The sequence below is a fragment of the Macaca mulatta genome, chromosome 5 (assembly GCF_049350105.2).
Source record: "Macaca mulatta isolate MMU2019108-1 chromosome 5, T2T-MMU8v2.0, whole genome shotgun sequence".
NCBI classification, from domain to species: Eukaryota; Metazoa; Chordata; class Mammalia; order Primates; family Cercopithecidae; genus Macaca; species Macaca mulatta.
The window spans coordinates 3,522,392-3,538,481 of NC_133410.1; the positions used below are offsets into that span (position 1 = coordinate 3,522,392).

A 16,090-nucleotide genomic window follows, 5' to 3' on the forward strand; every position below is an offset into this window, starting at 1 on the left:
CCATGCCGTGCACCCCCCGTTGTGTATCACCGAAAAAGCCACCGCCCTGGAGATCCTCTGTGCCCCACCTGTTTACCCTGCACCCTCCCCTTGAACACTGACAACCACTGATCCTTTGACTGTCTCATTTGGCGTGTTTTAAAATGTCCTACAGGTGCAGCTGTATTCTATGTCTTCTTATTAATGTCTTATTCTAGAACATTGTGTCATGTTTTCAAGTTTACTCTTGGAGTTTCAGTCCAGTCCTTTTACTTGCTGTATGGCATTCTGCTATGAGTATACGATGATGATTGATGCCTTCTGCTATCAATAGACACTCAGTGGGAGTGGGAGAGAATCTACCCATACAGCATCTTATACATGTCTCCTTCAGCGCTTGTGGGATGGGGCAAGAGTGTTCTTAGCTGGGAAGGATCTGCGTGAGCAGTGTGGCCAGGCTCCATCCACACTGACTGCTCCAGCTCCTGCTCTTCCAGGAGAACAGGTGGCTTCAGGGATGGCAGGGGTCCTGAGGATTGGCAAGTTGTGGCTGCAAATAGGAATCTGCCCTTGGATGGCCTGTTTAGCCTTGGTCTCTCTGGGGAACTCGAAGGGCACGTCAGGGCTAGCATGGTGTATCTGGGCGGGCAGCAATCAGAATCAGCTGCAATGGGGTGCCCATGCTGCTGATGAAGACACAAAAGGTGTGTGTGCTACCTAAGGCAGGGCCTAGCTTGAGGCTGAGGACCCCGGGACCATTTTTGGCTCATGCTGCCATGCTGAGCTGACCATCTGTGCGCGAGTCCTGTTCATTTTCCTCCTTTTCTGTTGGTCATGAGGAACTCACAATGTGGCCCTAGGTGTGGGCTGACAGAGCTGTGCTGGTACCCTGGTGAATGATATGTGGGTCTGGGCCACGTGCTCTGTGCAACCTGCCCCTTTCCTGCTGGATTCAAACTTCTATTTCATGGTGGATTGCTGTTGGGCCTGCCCCATGCCAGGGTCAGTGCCATGCTCCTGGTAGACAGCTCCATTATCTAATCACTGGGTGTCCCCAGTGGATGTTCCCTCTCCACCAGGGCCCTGCTGCTTTCCACATGGCGTGTGGTCCCTGCTGTCTTTGCCCCACACCTTAAACTTCCTGGCTGTAACTCTCTTACTGGGGCCAAGGAGGATGGCCCAGGTGGCAGGGCTGCCTGCCCTTTTCTGTGTGGGCCCTGCTCGCTGCTGGCCACCTTCCATGAGTCCTGGAAGAGGGATCTGAGCAGCCTTCCCAAGTGAGGGGTGGTCTGCCTCTTGAGCCCATCGTCCTGAATAACACGGAGGAAGGCTCTCCATAAGAAAACGATATTTATTAGTATTTGGGAATAGGCATTGCAATGAGAATATGCATGCTGTAGTAAACTATGAATATTCAGGGAGGTCAAGGAAGACAGCAGTTTTTAAAGGAAAAATGAGGAGGATCACAAGATTGTTTTGCGATAATTGCCTTAAAAAAGGGTGGTACCAGTCCAAGGTTGGACAGGCAGTTGCGGGACAGATGTCTTCAGAGGAATATTTTTGTATGTGAGGCTGAGATGGGCTGTGTGCAAGGTTGTGGTTTTGCAGTCTTTTGTGATGGATTTGTTATCAGGTCTATGAGCATGAGAACCCTCCCTTCCTGGCCTTCTCTGGCTCTATAACACTTTGTTAGGGTTTTTAATACAAGTGACTGCATTTTCATTCTGATAACTTTCGCATTTCCCCCTTTTAATTGAGACCTTTCTCCAAAAGCATAGCTGACCTGCAGTCAGGCTTTGATTGCCCTTGGTGCTGGGATGGAGCTGTCCCAGTTTGGTGTGGTCTGGTTCCACATCAGCAGGAGGTGACTGTGACCAGGAGTCAGTGTCAGAGCTCATTTATCCACATTTGAGCAACCAGGGAGGTGTGGAGGGAGTGGCCCTCAGGTGCAGTCTACCTGAGTCCACTGTTAAGTATGGTTTTGTCTGTTCCATGGATGTTGGCATCATCTCAACACGCTGGGCCAACATGATTCTGTTAGGAGTTGTACTTCTGCAGAGCCTTAAGCAACAGATAAAAAATTTAAAAAGGGAAAATGCAGAGTGAAATTAATAATAATATGACAATCCCAGGTTGCATAATGTTTTGAGTCATGAACATAGGCTTAAAGACAACCAATTGAATACATCAAATGACCGTGGAAAACTGGGTGAGACTTTTTATAATATATGGCCTGTTCCCTTTTTTGGTGTGTGTGTATTTTTTCCTTTTTGTGGAGAATGGGGTTTCTCATGTTGCCCAGGCAGATCTTGAACTCCTGGGCTCAAGCTATCTTCCCACCTCTGCTGAGATTACAGGCACGAGCCACCATGCCCACACCCGTTTTCTCATTTTGGGTATATGGGCCTTAATTTTCCCAGAAGAATTTATCCAGGTTTAGCGTGTAGTATTAGCAATAGCACAGACGTTTCCTTCTTTACGCAATGGACAATGTAGACCAATTTTGTCATCTAGTGCCCCATGACTGAGTTGGATTAAAGCGCAGTGAGCACCAGTTGTGTTAGGAATGTTGCCGAAGTCACCCACTAGGTGGACTCAAGGATCTCTTCGGGTTCTATCTAGTTCCTAGCAAAAGCTACTGATTGTGAAATTTCGATTACACCATTATTGTGCTGAGTCAAAAAGGTAGGCATTAAGAGGGGTAAATGTCTCATTATCAAATGGAGTCTTATTCCAGTGCCTTGGGAGAAGCTGCCCACGGCATGAAGCTGTCAGCTTCTAGTCCTGTCTTGTGGTCTAAGTGTCTCTGGTTGTGGCATCAGTGGTTTGGTGAACTCTTGGTGTGGCCCATGCATCAGGAATGAGATTTGTCCCTTAAAATTCATTTAGATTCAGCTTATAGGGCTTCAGGCATAGAGTAGTTCTCTGCTTTTAATAATTCTACGGAAGAAAGTTGGATGGGAGGAAGTTGGAAGACTTGGGGAGCTTGGAAACAGTGCACAGGGCTCCCATCTAATAACAGGAGTATTGCAGCTTTTCTTCAGAAGCATGGCTTCTTCTCTCTACCTTGATCACACAAGAAAAAAATCACTCCAATTTTAACAGCCTCCTGAGGCTGGGAAGACAAACCAAGGCAGACTATAGATTTTTCCTACAGTCTTAAGGTTTCTGGGCCTGACAGGAAGTGACAGTTTTTACTTACCCGCTGTGAGGCTGGAGCCCTTGAAGCAGGGTGTTCTATGCACATTCTCAAATTTGAGATTCCAGACATGGCGTTGGGAACAAAACCAGTGGTTTCTGTTGTATCCTGCTATAAAGAGGGAACAGATTTTTGTTGTTGTTGTTGTTGTTGTAAATAACCATGTTGCCATAAGAATACTTGTGAACAGTTTCTAGATTTTGGAGGGATTGAGTAGGGAGAAAAAGCAAATGTTTTTACTTTGTTTTCACAGAAGTATACTTTACCAGATTGCTGTTAAGTTATAGACAGTTTAAGAAAGAAAACATCCTGGCCGGGCGCGGTGGCTCACGCCTGTAATCCCAGCACTTTGGGAGGCCAAGGCAGGCAGATCACGAGGTCCGGAGATCGAGACCATCCTGGCTCACACGGTGAAACCCCGTCTCTACTAAAAATACAAAAAATTAGCCATGCGTGGTGGCGGGCACCTATAGTCTCAGCTACCTGGGAGGCTGAGGCAGGAGAATGGTGTGAACCCGGGAGGCAGAGCTTGTAGTGAGCCGAGATCACACCACTGCACTCTAGCCTGGGTGACACAGTGAGACTCTATCTCCAAAAAAAAAAAAAAAAAAAAAAGAGAAAACATCCTTAGATCTGGAAAACAAACATTTAAGTAAAGAACCAACAATGTTTCAAATAGAAGTCATAAAATCATCTCATCAGTTATTTAATCTCGTGTAATTAATTTTTGTTCTGCTTGCTCTTGATAAGTAGTTTCACAAATTCGTCTGTTTCCTTATTAGAGTTCTGAAGAATTTTCAGTTAGTCTGTCGATCTTAAAGTTATTAGAAACCCGTACCACTGCACTCCAGCCTGGGCAACAGCGTGAGACTCCGTCTCAAAAAAAAAAAAAAAAAAAAAAAGAGTACTTCTTAGAGTCTTTTCCATGAAATCTGATTGCAAATACTTTTAGAGAGAAAAATGAAAGCAATAACAATGGATAAGAAAAACAATAGCCGTGGTTTAAAATCTGGTATAAGTTCATTATAATTAGCAATTGACAAGGAAATCTGGCTATTTCTGTAGCATACAACATGATAACCAGAGTTATGGCATATTAGATTTCTAAGAGTTTTATACAATTTTGGAACATTCCTACAAAAACACACCCGTAAATGTGACTGAAGGAAGGTCTAGCATCACGTATCATTTTAGTGTTTTTTATACAATTTACCAGATAAGCCTAATAATTTACTGTCTTTATAAGATTAGAGATACGTCCTTTGAGGCTCTCCAGGAGCTTGACTGGAAAATACTAAAGCTAATTATGGGTCAAAAAGATTTAATTTAGAATTTGTATCTTGGGGAAGCCCATCAAAGATACCAAAAGATTTAAAACACGTGATGAAAACAGGAGCACAGGTCACTATTAGATAATAGTCATTCATTTAACCTGAATAAGAAGGACTTCAAAAGCAACACAGGGCGCTCCATGAATGTAAACAAACAACCCACTCAAAGCTCCGTTTTCCTAAAAAATAAAAAAACTTAATAAAGACAGCACAGGAAATTATCTTGATAAAACATAAAATCTTTATTTCGTAGGCCAGTTACCAGAAAGGTAAAGGAAAACCTCCTGTGGTGTGATTGCCTCTCGTTGTGGGAAGCCCATTTGGTTTGCCTGGAAGTAGAACCTGATGAAAAGTACTTGAATTTAATGAGACATAGGAAGAGTGTGTCCAAGGTTATAAGTGCGCACCATATCATGGAGGAGCGTAAATGTGACAGTTAGTACCTTGAGCAGGGCAGTACATGGCTCTAAGTCACAGCGTGAGAAGTTTTCTGCTTCCATGGCACAATTCATACACATCCAGAAAAGCCGAATGTACAGAATCGAGTTATACAGGTGGAAAACAGTGCGTCAGACCATAGTAACAGAGTTAAAACTGGAGACAAAAGTTACAGGAGCTGACAAAAAAGTTGAAGGAAAGAGTCCTTGCCCAGCCAAGCAAGCAGCTGCAGCTTCTCAAGGGGAGAGAGCGGAAGGCAGTGATGATGCGGCCTGCAAGTCACGCGCAGCAAGGCCAGGTCAAAGCCGAGCTTCTCAGATCCACATTGAGAGGAAGACTCTGCCTGGAGAAATGAAATTACCATTCTAAATGAAGACAGCATTTCTAACCTGAAAGGAGGGAAATTAGATGGAGACTAAAATAGAAAAAAGCTGCAGTTCAGAAGCTTGTTTTATAAACGTATTTCAGAATTGAAAATCAAAATGTCCTGCAGTTTTACTAATAGCTGATCAATACTTCAAGAAAATCCTGTTGTTCTAACATAAGCAACCATGTTTTTTGCTTTGTATTAGTGTATTTTTAATATTAAAGCTTGGTCTTTAGAAAGAATTATAATTTTCTTCTAATTATAACCAACTTAATCATATAAAATTTATTTCGTAAATTCACCCTTCGCAGACCTTTTATGACCTGTATAGGCCTTCGACGACATCCTTAAGCCTTTCTGCTTTGTTCTGTACTTCCTCTTTCTTAAGAAAAACAGGCATTTTACTTTAGGACAAAAATTGACCACACAGGAGTCTTTCTCATACAAAATTGTTCACTTTTGTTTTTAACCTTCCTTACTAAAATACATCTACATACCTATAACTTTCTTCACATCTCTCTCTTTCCTACTTAGTGATTTCTTTGTCTTTTCTTTCTAAACCCATATTTTGAAACCAATTTTAAATAATCTCCAAACTAGACAAAATTACTCTTTTTTCTCAATAAAGAATACATTTTTATTCCTCTCATAATTTTTCTCATCAGAAACGTATCTTACTTTTGGTATACTTTGTATACTGATATATATACACACACACACACACACACATTAGAATATACGTATTAGAATGTATTATATATACATATATACACACACATATTAGAATATACATATTAGAATGTATTATATATACATATATATATACACACACACATACATATTAGAATTTTAACTCTTAGTAACTGTAATTTTTAGTGAAAACCTTGGAAGCAAGAAACTTTTAAACTGCTGGTCACATATCAGTATTTTATAGATGAGAACCATTTTATAATTTTTGTAAACATGTTTTCCCATAACATAATTACTTTGTGTATTAACAGGCAAAAATATTTAGTCCTTCTCTAAAATTTAATAAGCCAAGAACAAACATACGTTTGTGTTCAGCAATTTATGTTTTAGTACTTTATCTTATATGGAAATGACGTAGACATTTTATGAGTATCTATCATTTAATTTAACGTAGCATAACTTTAAGATTTCAGATTACATGGCAGTTTTTTATAAGCACTTTCCCATCTACATTTACCTAATTTATTTATTTTTAATAATCATACCTGGGTTACTTATGAAAACTGAGATATTAGAAAAAGCTAGTCTTCATTTCAAGTTATTTCCCTTTTCACCATTTGTATAGCCCACGAATATCAGGTTTTTACCCAAGAAACATAAATAGAGGGCTATTTTGCTGATAACACAGAAGATACAGCAATTTTTATTAAACTAACAATGTTAGTCTTAGTCATTAAAAAGTTATACAAATAAAGATAATTGTGTCTTTAGGCTGGATTCATACTTTTATAACCTTAAGACGTCTACCAGAGATAAACATAATCCTGTCTGACCAGTAAAGCCAGGCAAAAATGTATGCTGACAATTTTGAAGACATTTCTATTTTTATTTTATCAACAAATTTAAAACCAACTTATTTATCCAAGATTTACTTAAATCAGCTGGGTGCGGTGGCTCATGCCTATAATCCCAGCACTTTGGGAGGCTGAAGCAAGAGGATTGCTTGAGCTCAGGAGTTGGAGACCAGCCTGGGCAACATGGCAAGATCCCATCTCTACAAAAAATTAAAAAATTAGGCAGGTATGATGGTGCACGCCTGTAGTCCCAGCTAATCATGAGCCTGAGGTGGAAGGATCACTTGAGCCCAGGAGGTTGAAGCCACAGTGAGCCATATTTGTACCACTGCATGCACCCCAGCCTGGGTGACAGAGAAAGAACCTATCTCAAAAAAACAAAAAACAAACAAAAACTATTTATTTAAGTCACATGAACTAAAAAGCATTTGGGTTAATTACTATATATTTTATATGAGTTCTTGTGTAAGCCAATCCGAATAGAATTTCTTAAGGGATTTCTGGCTATGCCAGATTTTACCTTGTAGATACAACATATAATATGTGTAAACATACATAAAAGCATATACACACAAATGAAGATCTTATGGCTTTCATTTTAGAATTTTGGTCATGAAACAGCAAAAGATAGTAATACAAATTCACTGGTTTATAAAAGATAGTTGGATCAAATTATATTTTTGACAAAATGGGACTTTTATCCGTGGCTAAGTTCTGTTTACCCTGATAAGTAATTCATGAAGGCTATGGACCAGAATTTTGGATAAAGCAGTTTTTATAGCAGTTTGACTTTTAAAAACCTTTTAATCCTTTTTTCAGATTCAAATGAATTTAGGGCTGAATATTCAGATGTTTACATTTTAGCTAGGCCTGGCTAAATTGTATAAAAAATACCCAGAATTTTCAAGTTGCCTTGAATTTGTAACAAATCTTTTTGTTTGTTTGCCTTTTCTGGCTCTTAAGTGTCAGACAAAATAATTTTTATGTCAGACAGAGATACCTTATAGTATTGCTCTGAGCTTAAGATTTTAACCTGTTTGATCTGACAGCCTAGCTTATATAAACATTTATAAAGTTTTTTTTTTTTAGAATGTCAACTTTTCAATTAACTTTTTCACCACCCTAAGCAATTGTTATACAAACCTAAATTTACATTTCCAAAAGGTGTCTGCATTGTTGGTTGCCATAGATTTGAAATAATTTATAAAGCCATTATTTTGAAAGCCCTTTAACACTTAAATCTTAGTTTCCATAAGCAATGAGTTTATCTTAATGCTGGCAGAAAACTCATCAGATTCAAAGTTGGCAGAAAAAAGAGATGGAGAGTTAACCCTGTAGTTAGTTACAGTTTTTAACAAGCTTGACAGTTAGAAAAATGGCCGTCCAGTGCTGCATGTTTCCTCGTGTAGTTTGCCCATCACCGCACAAGAATGGACCACCGTATAGCTGGCCAGAGTCCCAGAAGACCTGGTGTACCTCAGTGTTTAAAAATCCCATTTCATTTCTTATTAATCTCTTGAGCAAAAAAAATCCTATAATTCCTGTCAGGGAGTTTGGACTGGTGCCTTATAGGGTGCTGACTGCCCTTGTTAATTGGCCACCCCATAACCATTATTTAGAATCTTTAGTTTTGCTTTCAGATCATGGCCAGAAACAAGCAAGAGAAAAAAGAGCCAAATCATATACAGATGTGCGTAAGCAAATCAAAATGAAACAAAAAATAAGTGTGTTCACAGAAATTTTAAGCCAGGCATGCAGTCCAAACAGAACATTAAACCGGGTGTGCAGAACCAGACAATATAAATTCTGTAGTAACCAGAGGGACATGGTCCTTACCCCAGAAGGGACTTCCCAGAAGAGACAAAAAGTCCTTTATCATCCCAGACAGATGCAAGGTCCTTTATTAAGGTCCTTTATTAACTCAGATCCCAAATAAAGTGAAAAAGAGCTTCTTACAAAAAATGGGAGGCTTGGTTTGAAAGAAGACTTTTAAAGGCAGAAGAGGTGAGCCGTGGAAGCAGAGAGCTCAAAGGGCTTAATTGAGTACTGCATACCAGTTCCAAGAATTATTGATTCTTTCCACAGGTGATCCTTCTCCACGTCCCACTTCTGACACTGGTTATGTCATCCTAAATAACAAATAGGGAGGCAGACTCTCCAAAAGAAAATGGTGTTTATTCAGGAATAGGCATTGCAATGGGATACATGTTATGGTAAACTATGTACATATTCAGGGAAGTAATGGAAGATAAAGATTTCTTAAGGAAAAATGAATATGATTGCAAAATTGTTTTGAGATAATTTTTCTTGGCTACAAGGATCAATAACAAGGGTGGCATGATTCTGAGGCTGGGCAGGCAGTTGCTAGGCAGATGTCCTCGCAGAAGTAATTTGTGTGTGTGTAAGGTTGTTTGGCCTTTGTGCAAGGTTATAGTTTTCCAGTCTGTTGTGATAAGTCTTGTTATCAGGCATTTGTCTATGAGAACCCTCCCTTCCTAACCTTCCCTAGCTCTATTTATCAGGGTTTTTAATATAGTGACTCTGTTTTGAATCTGACAACTTTCACAAACCCAAAGAGGCCTACCAGACATTGGCTTCTGTCTGAGAGACAGGAGTTGTGAGTTAAAATAATTTGTCCCTTTCTTTGGAAGGGATGTTTGACTCCTAAAACTTTGCCGATGGGGCAGGCCACTGAGTCTCCATAGGTTCTGCCTCGCACCCTCCAGAGTGCATGTGGCGTGCTAAGGCCTCCAGCATACTTGCCGCTTCTTGCTCATCTGGTCCAGTTAGCCTGATGTTAAAGGTATAATGAGCCACTGTGATGTTCTGAGTTGAACCAGATCATACAGGTCCTCTGGGACGACCTTGCTGGAGGGTGGGAGGGTTAACGAGGCCTGGGGCAGGACTACATAGGATAGGCAGCATACACTGCTGCCTGTCCTATGTGAGAGTGAACTGAGTTTCATCTTTCTGATAGGAATGGAAAAGAAGGCATTCCTAGATCAGTGTGTGCATGCTGCATCCTGGGGGAATGTTACTGTACTCTAGCAAAGGTACCACATCTGGCACAGCAGCTGTGATTGGCACTGCTTCTTAGTTAAGTTTGTAGTAGCTCACTATCATCACCGTGATCCATCTGAACTTTGTAGGACCAGACTGGTATGAGTTAACTTGGGTGTGACAGGGACTACCACTTTCACCTTTTTTGAAGTCTTTGAGGATGGTACCAGTCTGGGCTGTTTCTTCCCTGATGTGGCAGTGTTTTTCACTAACCGTCTTGGTTTGGGTTGGGGAAGGAGACTGTGCCACGGGCTTCTCCTGGACTTTTCCAGCTGAGTAGCTCTTACCAGTGAGTGAAGGAACCAATGTGAGGGTTCTGCCTGTCATTTCATGTATACATTTGGGAACTAGGGAAATGACCGTGGGTGGGTCTGTGGATCTGTTGTGAGCTAGACTGGGGCCAGGACTCCCTGCATAACCTGGCTTCCATGCGCCCCCTCTTTATAGGGAGAACATGGTAGTGCTTTGGGTCCCTAGATAGTGTCGATTCCTACCCTAAGTTCAACGAAACCAGAGAGCTCTGGGCATTCCCCTTTCCCTAACACACCACTTCCCAAGCAAGTGGCCAACAGCCCATGGAGAGAGACTGGGGAAATGACTATTGATGACACCTGCCTTGGTGTTACAAGGACCTGCCTAATTCTGTTCTGCGTTCCTTTAATCAGTGGCTTCCAGGTTTGAGAAATGGCTCACATTTTTCAAATTGGACAAAGGATCATGACTTTATTGGGGTTGCTGCCCTTGGCCTTGATTCTTTAAAACTGTGTAAATTAAGCAACACCCTTGCTGGCTGCCCAGCCAGCTTGCCCCAGGAACACCTTGTTTTCCTCCCGCAACATGGGAAGCCTGGTGGAGCTGCGAATTCCACTTCTTGGAGGCTGTGCTCACCTTTACAAGTCCTGAATGGAGCTCCGCCATGTCTGCCTTCTGGTTGTAGGGGATTAGGGCTTTGTTAGATTCTGCCAGGGACACCTGCCGTTCGCATTTTGCCTTTAGTTGGTACTTAATCATAGCGGGTGTGTTGATGACTCTTTCTCACAAATGAACTTTCATGTAATGCCACACTCAGTAAGTGCATTCTTTCTAAGCCCTTGGAACATTACAAAAGCTGATGAGCCTGGGCATTACATGTGCTGGACGGTAAAACAAATCTGAAAAATATTCAAGCCTGTCCTGCAGAAACTGTTTCCTGCCACAGTGCAGGTACCCTGTAAGCCAACAGCAAAATGTGTTTGCTAAGTAAGCAGTCCATTACGAAATAATCCAGAGTTCACAGACGCAATCACAGTGGAAGCTAGAAAGCATTTTGAAACAAACATCAATGAGAATACTACATATCTAAACTTGTGGGATATAGCTGAAACTGTGTGTAAAGAAGAATTCACAGCTTTCAATGCATATATTAGAGATGAAGGAAAATAGAATGTCATCTCAAGAAGTTGGAAAAAAAGTTGTAGAACAGAATTACAGGACGTCAAAGCTAGGCAATAATAAAAGGTAAAAGCATCAATTAATGAAATAGAAAACCAACAAACCAACAAAAAATAAAGAAAGATTATTTCCCAGCTCATTTTATGAGGCTACCATAACCTTGGTATCAAAAATCTGACAAAGACATAAGAAAGGGAAATCATAGGCCAAGCTTGCCAATAAACATATGCGTGAGAATCCTAAATGAAACATTAGCAAGGTGATTCCAGCAATTTATAAAAAGGGTAACATACACATTTGTTTCAAGGACACAGTATTTTTTAACATTTGAAAATCAATCAATTTAACTTACTATATTAACAGAATAAATAAAAAGTATCATCTCAAAAGAAGCAGGAAAGGCATTTGGTAAAATTCAGTATCCATTTATGGTAAAACAAAGTTAAAAGAATTAAAAGAAATTTCCTTAATCTGATAAGGATATCAAAAAACTCTATGGCATCATAACTAATTATGGAATCATAATTAAGCTTTCCCTTTGTGATCAGGAACAAGAGAAAGATTTCAATTTAAATTGTTACCGGAAGTCCTGGTTAGTGTACTAAGAAAGTAAAAACAACAAAAGTTTAAAAAGCTTGCAAAGAAGAAGTGAAAATGTTACTGTTCTCAGATGATGTGATTGTAACAGAAGATCCAAAAGTCCAGTGGTGGCTCACACCTGTAATCCCAGCACTTTGGGAGGCTGAAGCGGGCAGATCATTTGAGTTCAGGAGTTTGAGACCAGCCTGGGCAACGTGGCTAAGACCTGTCTCTACAAAAAATACAAAAGTTATCTGGGTGTGGTGGTATGTGCCCATAGTCCCAGCTGCTTGTGGGGCTGAGGTGGGAGGATTGCCTGAGCCTGGGAGATCGAGGCTGCAGTAAGCTGTGTTTGTGCCACTGCGTTCTAGCCTGGGGGACAAAGTGAGACCTTGTCTCCAAAAAAAGGAAAAAAAAAAAAAAAAAAAAGAAAAGAAAATCCCAAAGTATCTATAGACCAGTTATTAAAATGAATTAATTCAACAAGGTTGCTAGATACATGGTTAATATACAAAAATCAATTGTATATACATTTAGAAAATGACCTATATATTCAGTGCAGTTTTAATCAAAATGCCAAGAGGTTTTTGATTAAAGAAGATGAACACGGTGAAACCCCGTCTCTACTAAAAAATACAAAAAACTAGCCGGGCGCGGTGGCGGGCGCCTGTAGTCCCAACTACTCGGGAGGCTGAGGCAGGAGAATGGCGTGAACCCGGGAGGCGGAGCTTGCAGTGAGCTGAGATCCGGCCACTGCACTCCAGCCTGGGCGGCAGAGCGAGACTCCGTCTCAAAAAAAAAAAAAAAAAAAAAAAGAAGATGATTCTAAAATCTTCATGGGAATACAAAGGGCCAAGAGTAGCCAAGATTATCTTTTTCAATTTTTTTTTTTTTTTTAAGATAGCTTCTTGCTCTGTCCCCCATACTGAAGTGCAGTGGTGCAATCTTGGCTCACTGCAACCTCTGCCTCCTGGGCTCAAGCACTCCTTTGGCCTCGGCCCCCCATGTAGCTGGGAGTACAGGAGTGAGCCATCATGCCCGGATAATTTTTGTATTTTTTGTAGAGACAGAGTTTCACCATGTTGTCCAGGATGGTCTCAAACTCCTGAGCTCAGGTGATCCACCTGCCTTGGCCTTCCAAAATGCTAGGATTACAGGCATGAGCCACCACACCTGGCTTTTCAATTTATTTTAATTGTGGTAAAATACATACAACAAAATTCATTATTTTAACCATTTTTAAGTATGCAGTTCAGTGTTATTAAATTCACTCATAATGTGCAACCATCACCACCATCCATCTCTAGAAGTTTTTTTGTCTTGTTAGACTCTGTACCCATTAAACACTAATTCCCCATTCCCCCCACCCCCAGCCCCTGGCAGCCACCATTCTACTTTCTATCTCTATGATTTGGACTATTCTAGGTATCACTAGAATAGTGTTCACTATTCTAAGTGAAATCATACAGTATTTGTCTTTTTGTAACTGGCTTATTTCACTTGGCATAATGTTCTCAGGGGTCATCCGTGTTGTAGCATGTGTCAGAATGTCCTTCCCTTTTAAGGCTGAATAATATTCTACCGTGTGGATATACTCATATTTTGCTTATCTGTCCACCTGTTGATAGACACTTTTGTTGCTTCTGTGTTTTAGCTATTGTGAATAATACTGCTATGAATATGGGTGTATAAATACCTGTTGAGTTCCTGCTTCCCATTCTTTTGGGCATATCCCAAAAGTGGAATTTCTGTATCATTTGGTAATCCTATTTTTAATTTTTGAGAAACCACCATACTGTTTTCCATAGTGGCTGTACCACTGGATATTCCTAATGACAGTGCACAAGGTTTCTAGCTTCTCCTTGACAAAAAAAACGCTTTCTGTTTTTTTTGATAGTAGTCATCCTAATGAGTGTGAAGTGGTATCTCATTTTTTGGATTTGCATTTCCCTAATGTTTAGTGTTGCTGAGCATCTTTTCATGTGCTTTTTGGCTATTTGCATATTTTCTTTGGAGAAATGTCTACTCAAGTCCTTTGCCCATTTTTTAATCAGGTTGTTTGTTTTTGTTGTTGAGTTTTAGGAGTTCTGTCTGTATTCCAGATATTAACCCCGTATCAGATACATGATTTGCAAATGTTTTCTCATTCTGTGGGTTGCCTTTTTACTCTATTTGGTGTGCAAAATTCTTAAATTTTCATGAAGTCCAATTTATCTGTTTTTTCATTTGTTGTGGGTGCCTTTGATATCCAAGAAATCATTGCCAAATCCAGTGTCTTGAAGCTTTTACCCTGTTTTCTTCTAAGTTTTATTGTTTCAGGTGTTATTTAGGTCTTTGACCCATTTTGAAGTAACTTTTGTATATGGTGTCAGGTAAAGGTCCGTTTTTATTCTTTTGCATGTGGATATCCTTTTCCCAGCACCATTTATTGAAGAGATTATCCTTTCTTTCCCCATTGAATGGTTTTGGTACCCTTCTCAAAAATGATTTGACTATTTATGTAAGAGTTTATTTCTGGGCTTTCTTTTCTATTCCATTGGTCTTATGTGTATGTCTTTATGCCAGTGCCACACTGTTTTGATTACTGTAGCTTTGAAATCAGGAAGTTCAAGTCCTCTAGCTTTGTTCTTCTTTTTCAAGATTGTTTGGGCTCTTTAGGGTCTCTTGAAATTCCAAGTGAATTTTAGGATGGGTTTTTCTATTTCTGTAAAAAGTCATTGGGATTTCAATAGGGATTACATTGAATCTGCAGATTGCTTTGGGGAGTATTGACATCTTAACTTTATCAAGTCTGTCCATCCATCAACATGGGATATGTTATATTTACTTAAGTCTTTATTCCTTTCAGCAATGTTTTCTAGTTTTCATTGTTACAAGTCTTTCACCTCCTTGGTTTGGTTAATTCCTCGGTGTTCTTTTTATACTATTGTTAATGTAATTGTTTTTATAATTTACTTTTCAGATTTTTCACTGTCAGTGTAGAAATGCAACGGAGTTTTGTGTGTTGACTTCGTGTCTTCCTGTTTGCAGAATTCATTTGTTAGCTCTAATAGGGTTTTTTTTTTTTTTGGTGGAATCTTCTACATAAAATATCTTACTATCTGTGAACAGAGAAAATTTTACTTGTTTGTTTCCAGTTTGGGGGCCTTTCATTTCTTTTTTTTGCCTAATTGCTCTGGCTAGAACTTACAGTACTATGTTGAAAAGAATTGTCAAAGTGGGTATTCATGCCTTGTTCATGATCTTAGATGAAAAGCTTTCAGCCATTCTCTAGCAGATATGATGTTTGTTGTTAATTTTTCACTAATGCCTTTTATATTTGAGGTAGTTTCCTTCTATTTCTAGTTTATTGAGTGTTTTTTTAAAAGTCATGAAAGGGTATTGAATTTTGTGAAATTTTTTTACATCAGCTAATTATGTGATTTTCCCTCTTAATTTTGTGAATGTGGTGTATTACAATGATTGAATTTTCATATGTTGAATTACCCTTGCATTCTAGGAATAAATTCCACTTGGTGATGGTATATAATCCTTTTAATATGCTACTAAATTCAGTTTGCTAGTATTTGGTTGAGGATTTTTACATCAGTATTCATCATGAATACTGGTCTCTAGTTTTCTTGTATTGTCTTTGTCTGGCTTGATGTCAGGGTAATGCTGTCATAGAACAGGAAGTATTCCTCCTCCCTCCCCTCCTCCCCCTCTTCTCCCTCCTTCCCTCCCTCCCTCTCCCCCTCCCCTTCCCTCCCCCTCATTACCCTCCCCCTCTCCTTCCCCTCCCCTCCCCCTCCTTCCCCTCCCCCTCCTCCTCCCCTCCCCCTCCTCCCTCTCCTCCTCCCCCTCCCCTTCTTCTTTTAGAAAGAGTTTGAGAAGGATTGGTATTAGTTCTTTAAATGTTTGGTAGAATTAACCAAGCCATCAGGTCCAGGGCTTTCCTTTGTCAGGAGATTTTTCTTTATTACTGATTAATTTGCTTACTAGTTATAGGTCTATTCAGATTTTCTAGTTCTTTTTTCTTTTTTTCTTTTTTCTTTTTTTTTTTTTGAGGCAGTGTCTTACTCTTTTTCCAAGGCTGGAGTGCAGTGGCACAATCTCAGCTCACTGCAACCTCCAACTCCTGGGTTCAAGTGATCCTCCCACCTCAGTCCCCTGAGTAGCTGGG

The 16,090-nt window shown here is 40.0% G+C and overlaps 1 protein-coding gene across 5 annotated transcripts in view; it reads left to right on the top strand.

Moving 5' to 3' along the window:
• RGS12 (regulator of G protein signaling 12) overlaps positions 1-16,090 on the top strand; it is a 184,608-nt gene that overhangs the window by 74,492 nt on the left and 94,026 nt on the right. The gene's annotated exons all lie outside the window — the stretch shown is intronic.